The 10,076-nt window shown below is 45.5% G+C and overlaps 1 long non-coding RNA gene across 2 annotated transcripts; it reads right to left on the bottom strand.

The window, feature by feature from the left end:
* Positions 1-4,978: 4,978 nt before the first annotated feature.
* LOC143510459 (uncharacterized) lies at positions 4,979-6,654 on the bottom strand. Of its 2 annotated transcripts, none has more exons than XR_013130000.1 (3): positions 5,890-6,654; positions 5,617-5,801; positions 4,979-5,100 (listed from the first exon to the last, which is right to left on the bottom strand). It is a non-coding gene; the product is annotated as an uncharacterized LOC143510459 (long non-coding RNA). The 2 variants fall into 2 exon arrangements; XR_013130001.1 differs by having other exon boundaries at positions 6,024-6,654.
* Positions 6,655-10,076: the final 3,422 nt, after the last annotated feature.

Below are 10,076 nucleotides of genomic sequence, written 5' to 3'. Positions count from 1 at the left end.
CTTCCAAAACAAGATCTTGGCTTCTGTCCGTGAGAAAAAGGACCCAATACCAAGAGGCACGAGGGCCAGTAAACGATCTCCAGGGCAGTGTGACCGAGAAAGCACAATAACATAAAAATAGAGCTCGACCCGTAATACAGTGACCATGGCTTCTCTCAGTGATGTACTTTAAAATACCTCATAGAGTAAATTTAATGCAGTGTGAAAGACCTTTCCACGGCACTGACACTGCCATGCCTAAAGGCAAGTCCTTTGTACATTAAAATATAAATCAGTACTGAATGTGTAGATTTAGATGCAGTAAGCTACACTCCAGAAAAGTAGAAAATTCCCATATATTTTACAATAAGAAAACATCACAAAATGACCTCTATGTGTTATCTCATGTTGTATACATTAGCATGCCAAGATGTCCCATATTTTGCCACAGCTGAATGTAGCTGGGTCATTCATAAATCTGTTACTATTTCCCATAATTCAGTTATAAACATGAGTCCAGCTGACATTATTTTGTATATTTTAAAATATCACATTTATCATTTAATTATGTTTGGATAAACTTGTGGGAGAGGGAGAGAGAGAGAGAGAGAGAGAGAGAGAGAGAGAGAGAGAGAGAGAACAAGCAGATAGAGAGAAAGCTATATTTGCTAGAGAAAGATAGTGTTTGGGTCGACACCATTCTTCCCTAGAGAAAAATGTACAAGTAGTATAATTCACTTTAACGTCATTTGAGATTAGTGAATGAACTAGGAATGTGTTAAGAAGAAGTTAATTTTCCACAAGGATCATTGTCAGCATGTGCTGGTGGTTAATGATGACTCTGTCACTCAGTATTGATGAGCAAACCTGATTATGCCTGTAGTCAGCATATCAGCAATGTAACAACCCCGAACCTCTCTGCTGCAGACTCGGGGCTTCCCCAACTCATCAGACCCTGAGGGAGAGAGAGAGGGAGAGGACAGGGGTGTGCCAGAGAGGGCAGAGAGGCAAGTGTGTGCATGACTGAGACAAGCACGACAAGCGTAGACGATGTAGAACATCATGCAGCGTCAGATGCCACTCCCTGATCTGTACCTACCCCCCCCCCCCCCCCCCCCCCAATCTGAGCATGTGTGGGTGGATGGGAGAGTGGTTGTTATGGGCAACAAACATGCAGAGTGTCAGAGCATCCCCCTCATTCCTCTTGGTGTCTTGGCTAAGGCAGAGAAAAAAAAAGAGAGAGAGAGAGAGAGTTATTCTTTTAGTTCCACACATTCTTTTAGTTCCACACCTAGACTAATAATTAGAACATCAGAGCAGCTTCTGACTTGCTAAGTGAGATTCAACAGAAGAAAGAAAGATCGTCACACAATCTGCTCTCAAAACTCAGAGCCTACGTGACCAGCTGGACCCAGACATTTGTGATTGCACTCTGATGACTGTTTGGTATGCACTTCCTGTTTGAGTGGGCATATATTTGGAGCCCAGCGTGGGAAAACAGGAAAGGATTTTTGGGGTAGGCAAACATTACCCAGAGAACAGTTTTTGAGTTTATATTAATGATGCTGGCAGGAGTTGAAGTAACCTGCAGATGTACTGGTCTCAAATCAGCCCTAAAACTAATAGTATAAAATACAAGCTTAATTTGGACACTAATAGGCACAGATTTTTGTGTGTTTTTTTTTATGCAAAATGACCATAGTTTACAAGGGTAAAGCTTGAAGACTCTGTTTTCAACTCTGGAATGTTAATGTAATCTGGAATTCGAGTTGGGTCATTGAGTAATGAGTAATAAAGTAATGCATGACCTAATTTATCCTTATATGGTCTAAAAGGTTTGTAGGGGAGGTGCAGTGGTGCAGTCTTGCTGAGACACTTTCATTAAAACCAGTATTCCATTACACTGGACTCTTTTTTAAATATTTGTTCATATTTGCTATATTGTTGTTGTTGTTATTTTTGCTGTTGTTGTTGTTAATAGTAATAGTAGTAGTAATAATAATAGCATTGTTTCAGTACTGATTTTAACGTTTAATACTAACACCTACTTTTTGCTATTCCATGGATTGGACATTTCTTGACTGAGACTGATGTTGTCCTTGCTGGGATCTGCTGGTCAGGGGTCACAATCCAAGTGCTCTGTCTCCACTGGAACAACACTGGTTATAACCTTCCACATTCTCTCAATTCCTTTCAGTTCCTGGTATTTTGTCAAGTTCTCACAATCCTTGCTTTGGATTTTTCCATCATTTGGGATTGCCACATCAATGGCCATTACAGTTTTCTGTCTGGGTGGTTCACCACCAGTGTTGGGAATGTTACTTTAAAAAAGTAATTAGTTATAGTTACTCACTACTTGTTCAAAAAAGTAACTGAGTTAGTAACTGAATTACTCTATAATAAAAGTAACTCCTTACCAGGGAAAGTAACTATTTGCATTACAGTTAAAAAAAGCTATATGCCAATGAATAAGGATTTTTTGAAAAAGCAGTTTTCACAGTTAGTTGAAATGAGTAGATGAGAAAAGTGTTTACCTTTTTATATTTATTGCACATCCACAGACCTGTGCAGGATAAAATCCTTAAAAATCCCAAATCTTTGTAAAAAAAAAAAAAAAAAAAAAAAACGGGTGTTACACAGAGAATTGTGACCTGTCGAGATCTGTTACTCCGTCTGGGCAGCGGTCCGCTCGGATTACTGTTAGTATATCGATATATAGTAATGCACCGGTTTTAATGACCAGTAACGTCAACGGCGTTGTAACGACAGGAAAAGTAATTAATTATATTATCCCGTTACTGACAAAATGACGCCGTTACCTAACGCCGTTATTTTTAACGGCGTTATTCGCAACACTGTTCACCACTGCATACTCATCTGTCTGTATCTGGAACCAGTGGCGCAAAAAGGGGGCATGCAGCGTATGCGACGCATAGGGGCGCTACACTAGAGGGGGCGCCAAATCGATGAGATATAATACTTAATTTGTGTCCATCTTACGTTTGCCAACCCCCCCGTCAACAACTTTCGTTCGGGGGGCGCCGATAGTATGTTTGCATACACCTCAGAAAGTAAGTAATTGCACCCCTGTCTGGAACTCCCACGGGATATTAGAATTGTTCTTCTACACTACTCTCTCTGGCTCTTCTCTCTCTGGCTCTTCCCCCCACCCCTCAGCCTTCACTCCTCCCCAGAAATGTACTATACTATACACCAATGAAGACTTACCTGTTTTCAGAAAGAAAGGGCCAGTTGTAATTTGCCCGCATTTTGCTTTCTCTTGTGTTCTTTCTGCTCCTTTTATTTTGATTCTAGTTTCTTTTTACCCAGTCTGAACTGACAGCTGCTAGCAGCTCTCTACTAAACAGCATTACAAGATAAATCTGCGTTCCAAAGCATCAAAGCACTTTTACGTTTGAGCAGGGGAATGAAGGTGTAGGTGGCGGGGAAAAGACAACAACATGCAGATAAACAGACCTGATCATGGAAGACACTGCCTGGTATTATTTACTTCTATAATAACAAAGTATAAACATTATAAAGTACTTCTAATTATTTATTTCCAAGGCTATTGGAGGCTCCCCCTCCCCCATCAAGGGAATGCCCGAGGCAGTAAGGCCCAACATTACTGAGCTGACACTGCCCATGCTACTAGGTGCTGGATTCTGTCAGTGGTTCCTTTATAGAGTTGGCATTTTACATCTTTGTCTGATGTGATACACCCTTACATCGATCTTGTAAGGGTGTATCTAATTGATCTTGTGATGTCATGATTCCTACCTTTGAACCTCCAGTATATTTTCCATCCTTTGACACGTTTGTGTTTTGTCAGTCACCTCTGCTATCTGTTGCTATTACGTTATATGAAGTGTTTATCCTGCCATATTGCCTCCTCATTGTGGTGACAATGTTGCTTATCTGTTTGAGACACCTCTCATCAGCTCATCTTTGGAGGTCATTACTTGAATGTTCATGGATGTTTCATGTCTGACCCTGGATGGTGGATCTTGAGACTTTGTTGGCCACTATGCCCTCCTTCCTGCTGGCATAGGGTGGAGCTGTCCTCCATGCTGTTATATGGCCTTGTGGTCATTCAATCCACTCTGTCCTGATCACTTCTCCTATTTTTACAATGAGCCAATAACATTTGCCCAGCCGAACGACATTGTAATATTCTCATCTGTCTGATTTTATCCAAGTACAGGAGGTGGCCATGGATGGACAGGCCATCGGGAGGACTGGAACCACTGTGTGGGCCTCTGTGTCTAGGCCACTGACAGAGCAAAAACGAGAATCCAATTTAAATATTAAAATACTGTAGTTAGCCATTAGATCACAATTCCTTTCAAATGGCCAGTTGAAGAAATGCTGTTGCCCCCAGGATAAAACATGATGCATTCGTATATACCACCCTTGTTATATATCAAGTTGGCCTGTAGTGTTGTCTGGACTAGACATTCAAGTGTCCAGGTGTGCGGTACTGACTCATATTCTTTCTCATAGTTTCAGGGAATGTTAGGTTAGTCCGTCTGCTTTTGGAATGATGTACAGCTGTACCTGTCAGCAGGTGGTGCTTTTAACCTCTTGTTTTGCCTCCAATCCCCTTCTAAATAGTACTCATGTACTTACACGTACTTATTCGGCTAATCCAAACCCGAACCATGTGGACATGCAGATTACTGCTCTGTAGTTGGATGGTTGTTGGCTGTTGACTGGTACTGGCTTGGTTTGTGTTAGACAGACACCACAGAGAGATGTGCTCTGAACATTGACCTACAGGCTGCTTGGCTTAGTTGCGTGCTGTTGCTCAAGAGCAGAATCATGAAAGAGCATTGACCTCATGCACAAACAAAGAATATTGTAGCATGAAGCAGCACCGGAATTCAAACATTTTGTGACGGGGGTATAGAGGCGGCCGGAGGCACTGGTTGCATGTCAGGAGCTTTATTAGCCATGACAAAGAACTTAAACGAGCACGAAGAAAAACAGAAAATGCACAGTTCACACAGAGCAAATGAATAACCGCAGAGAAGAAGGGCTCTCCTTTTTAGGCACGGCGTAGTGCAGGATGTAGGAGACGCTTCAGTCCTCGAAGGAATGTGCAGCATTGGACTGCACAACCTGTGGACATAAAAAGAGGTGCAAACTGATGGTGTACAGGTGTCAGTAATTAGGTGAGTTGGACCGAGGAAGTGGCTTGGTGCGTAGTGCGTGAGCGTGTGAGTGCTCGCACCCTCTGGTGGCCTCCTGGCCAACCCACCGTGACAGAGCCCCCCCCCCCCCAAGGACCTCTCCCGCCAAGGAATCCTAGGTCTGCCCGGACCCCGAGGCGCAGGACCCAACTGTGCTCCTCAGGCCCATAGCCCTCCCAGTCCACCAGGTACTGAAGCCCCTTCCCTCTGCATCTGGAGTCCAGCAGCTGATGCACATGGTACGCCGGGCCGTCAGAGAGCAGCAAAGGCTAGGGTGGCCTGGCAGCTTCGCTGTCACTCAGCGGTCCCTCCTGGACAGGTTTTAGAGCCGAAACGTGGAAGGCCCGGGAGACACAGTGTTCGCCTGGCAGACTGATTCTGTACGTCACAGGGTTAACACGTCGGGTGATCACATAAGGGCCAGTGTAATGGTCCCCCAGCTTACCTCATGGTCCCAGTCTTCCATCTCCCGTAGAGATCCAAACCCTGTCTCCAACTTGGTAGGTGGGCGCATCACTCCTCCTGCGGTCTGCCTTCAACTTGAAGCATCGGACTGCTTCTTTCAGCCCACACCCCCTCACTCCTTCTGTACCACTCCTCTATGGCTGGCTGGTCCGACGCAGTAGTGTTCTATGGGTAAAGGGACAGCTGATGACCAAACACACACTCAAACTGGATTAAACCTGTACTGGACTGTACCAGGGAGTTTTGTCCGTACTCTGCCCATGGAAGAAGTGAGCACCAGATGTTGTTGTGCTCACTACAGTACGCTCTCAGGAATCTCCAGGGCTCCTGGTTCGTCTGCTCCACCTGCCCGTTAGCCTGCCGATGGTAACCAGAAGTTAAGCTCACCGTGATGTTTAACTTGTAGAGGAACTCCCACCACACATGTGAGGTAAACTGCGGTCCCCTGTTCGACACGATGTCCTCGGGCAGGCCGAATTGCCGGAACACATGCCGGAATAGAACATCCGCAGTCTCCCACGCGGTGGGCAGGCTGGGCAGGGGCACAAACCGCACCATCTTAGAAAAGTGATCGATGATGGTGAGGATCACCGTGTTGCCTTCAGAAGGAGGGAGATCGGTTACAAAGTCTAGCGCTATGTGTGTCCAGGGCTGCTCCGGAATAGGCAAAGAAAGCAGCTTACCTGCCGGCGGAGTGCGTGGAACTTAGCTGAGCACGCAGTCTGGGCAGGAGGCTACGTGCGCCAGCACATCGCGATGTAATCCAGGCCACCAGTAGCGTGCGCTGAGTAACCGAGCTGTTTTAGTAGTATCTGGATGTCCCATTCCAACTGATGTGTGCGCCCAGCTAATTAATGCTGTACGCTGCACAGGTCGCACATACTTGCAGTGTGGTGGACAGCTCGGTTGCGGGTTGGCAGCAGCGATGGCTCTGTTGATCTCCCAGTTGACCGCGCCCAAAATGCATTCAGGAGGCAACACCAGCTCGTTGCTTGTAGACTCCACGCTCCCGGGAAAGGAGCGAGACAGGGCATCAGCGTGGGTGTTCTTCGAGCCTGGCTGGTATGTCACTTGGAACTGGAAGCGTGAAAAGAACAATGACCACTTCACCTGGCGAGGTTCTTATGATCTGTGATGACCACAAAAGGGTGTTTAGCTCCCTCCAACCAGTGCCTCCACTCTTCGAATGCAAGCCGCATCACTAGGAGTTCCCTGTCACTCACTCCGTAGTTCCACTCCGCTGCTGTCAGCTTCTTAGAGTAGAATGCTATAGGACGTAGCGTACCGTGCTTTTTGAAGCACTGGGATTACACAGCGCCTACTCCCATATTAGAAGCATCCACTTTCACAATAAAAGGCCATTTAGGATCAGGCTGTTGTAAAATGGGAGCTGTAACGAAAGCTTGCTTTAGATCGTTAAACACCTTTTCCGCTGCCGTTGTCCACTTTTTTTTAGATTTTTAGTTCCCCCACGCAACAGGTCGGTCAGAGGTCTCGCGATCAGGCTAAAAGAACGGATGAACCACCTATAAAAATTCGCTAATCCAATGAACCGCTTCGGCACCGGGATGGACAGGTGTGGAGTTGACATGGTGCTTTTCGCTCTCTCCTGTAACAGCCAGTCAAATGTGATAGCCAGCCTCACCACTTCATTGAACGACTGTTCCTCCGGACGGCAGGTCAACTTGGCCCGCAGCTCGGGCTTTAGGCTGGCCAAGAATACATCCGTGAGAGCCGTGTCATTCCAGACGCTACCCAAGGCCAGGGTGCGGAACTCTAAGGCACGCTCAGGGGCGGATCTACTGCCCTGGCGCATGCAGAGCAGGCCCTGTCTGCAGGCTCGTCCATGACGCGGGTGATGAAACACCTCACGGAACTCACTGATGAAAGCATCGTAGTTTTGGGCAAGGGGTGAGTGCCCCAAGATAAGCGCCGCACCCCAAGCCAGAGCTTTTTCCGTAAGACAAGAAATCACGTACGCAACCTTGGCTCGATCAGTAAGGTGAGGCCAACCCACCGTGACACGTTTAGCATGATTTAGTTTACTTCAAAAGTGGTGCTGCATAATTGATAAATTAATGTGAAAAAACCTTTACATATTATGAGATGGAAATTATAATATATATGTCACGTTGTGGGGGGGGGCCCCCTGCCGGTCGCCCCCGTCTACAGCGGCAGCTGTCCTGTTTTGGTCATGTGATGTTCGTCCCTCAGGTGGGCAGGACCCGTGAACCGTCTCACCTGAGGGTCGTTTGTTCGTCTATATATGTCTTGTCTTTGTACCAGTTGACTGCTGGTTATTATATCCTTAATTTGGATCTATTGCACATGTTTTTGGTTTGCACACTTTCAATTAAACCATCCTTTTTCCCAGAGACTTGGCGTGATTGCTATTCCCCGGAGGGGCCTCCCCTAAATATGTTTTTGGGGGGGAGCTGTGGGGTTCCTGAGCCACGTATTGTGGCTCAGAAGGCGCAGCTCCGTTAGGAGACCTGACCTGTTGGGAGGGACCCCTGAGCATGTAGGAGCCCCTGTACCCCTTTATGTAGGCAGAGGGGGGTGCCTGGGGTGTTAGTGACAGGGTGTCTCCTCAGGCCAAGAAGGGGTCTCCTCCCCCCTGGGTAAAAGGGGGTTCAACGGTCAGGGCAGATGCGCTTTCATGTTGTGTGTTGCATGTGTGCGTGTGTGTGTGATGTGTTGCAGGTTGCTCCTGGTGGTGGACTGTGGCACTCCCGGACCTTGTGGGGACCCTCCCCTTCGAGCTCGGGGTGACCAGCGATTCCCTGTTGCGGATTGCCAGGGCCCTGGTCTCTGGCGCTCCTGGGTTGGGTGGAGGAGTCCACCTTGCGATGAGGGGCCCCGGGAGGGGTTGACTCCCCAGGAGGCTGGGGTGACCCCTAGCGAAAGGCAAGGGTCAGCTCTGAGTGGAGAGGTAGGTTCGGGAGGTGCTCACCCTGCCCGTCACAATATATGTATATATATATATATATATATATATATTATATATACACCAGTAGCGAACCATGACCATTAAACCTGGGCCCGCTCCCACCCCCTGCCGAAAAAAAATTGTTTCCTTTCCTAATTAACTGCAATTAGAAAAAAATTAAAATTGAGACAACAGTACAGCTTTAAAACACAATAGACAATAATATCTGTACTAGATAACTTCTTAAGCAAAATAAGGTTCCAACAAATAAGGTTCACAGCTCCGTGTTCCTCGGGAGCAGAATATGTAAACAACGCGCACGAGGGCATCAAAGGAATGAATCGAAACTAGCTAGCGGTGGTACACTAACGACAGCTAGCATCACCACAGCGGGCGGAAATTATCATACAGTTAAGCCCACCCACTAAGAGGGAAGATATGATTGGTCCATTTTACTGTCATTTGAAACTGGTATTGCGCTGAATTATAACTGCCAGGCCTTCTGTAAACGAAGCGGGCATCACAGTCCTGATAGGGGGAGACACAGGCTCACAGGCTTCCACTTAACCCCTCACCTTCTAACACAAATTGAATAGACACGGGTGAATAATTTATTTGCTTATATTTTTGTAATTGTTTAGATGTCGATTGTCAAACTGTAAGTAGATAAAATAAAATTGGATAAATTATATCATATATATATTTATGTTTTAATCAGACCCTGTGTCCACTGCAATGGACATCACATGTTTTCTTCTCTTTTTTATGATTTGTTGTACAATAGACCAATTAAAATCTGTTGTCGGTCAGAATGGACCTTTACCAACCAATCAAATAACACATTAGCCCTGTCCATTGCTTTAGGAGCCAAAAAAAACCACACTGAAGTTAGCAATGGCAGCACTCCAGCCAAGGAGGCAGAGTAAGGGCTCATTTTAACTACTTTTATCCGATTTAGAACACTTTATCCTCAATGTTATGAGTTAATTTTACTCTTAAGGGGTAGTTTGTGAAATAAAATGTTCAATATCAGTTGTAAAATAATAAAGTTAAATGCAGGATTTTTAAAATCTTGTTGTCCATCACAGTGGACAGTGGGTCTTAATGTATATGATTCAAGCATGCTTTTTAGTGCTGCTGTTAAAACTTTTCTTTTGCAACTGCAATGTATACAGACAAATAATCTGTTAAATACAGTGTAAAATAAGATAAAAATATTTATTCTACAGAGTACACAGCACTTGAAGTTAATTGACAGCGGAAATATATCAGAAATTGAAAGTTTGGATAGTGATGATGGTGAAGATGCAGATAGTGCAAGTCTCTCAAGAGTAGGTAAGCGTAGCTATCTGTTAGATACTGGTACTCCAACACTCCCATTGTTGTCTATAAAACAATGTATGAACATATAGCTACTTTTAATTATTGATTCCAGGACATGAGTAAGTACCAGTGATGGGGCAAGAAGTTGTTCCTGAGACAGTAAATGATGAGGAAGGATCAGGGCAGGA

The sequence above is a fragment of the Brachyhypopomus gauderio genome, chromosome 3 (assembly GCF_052324685.1).
Source record: "Brachyhypopomus gauderio isolate BG-103 chromosome 3, BGAUD_0.2, whole genome shotgun sequence".
In the NCBI taxonomy this organism is placed as follows: domain Eukaryota; kingdom Metazoa; phylum Chordata; class Actinopteri; order Gymnotiformes; family Hypopomidae; genus Brachyhypopomus; species Brachyhypopomus gauderio.
The sequence above is the reverse complement of the archived record's forward strand: the minus strand, read 5'-3'. Positions and strand labels throughout refer to the sequence as shown.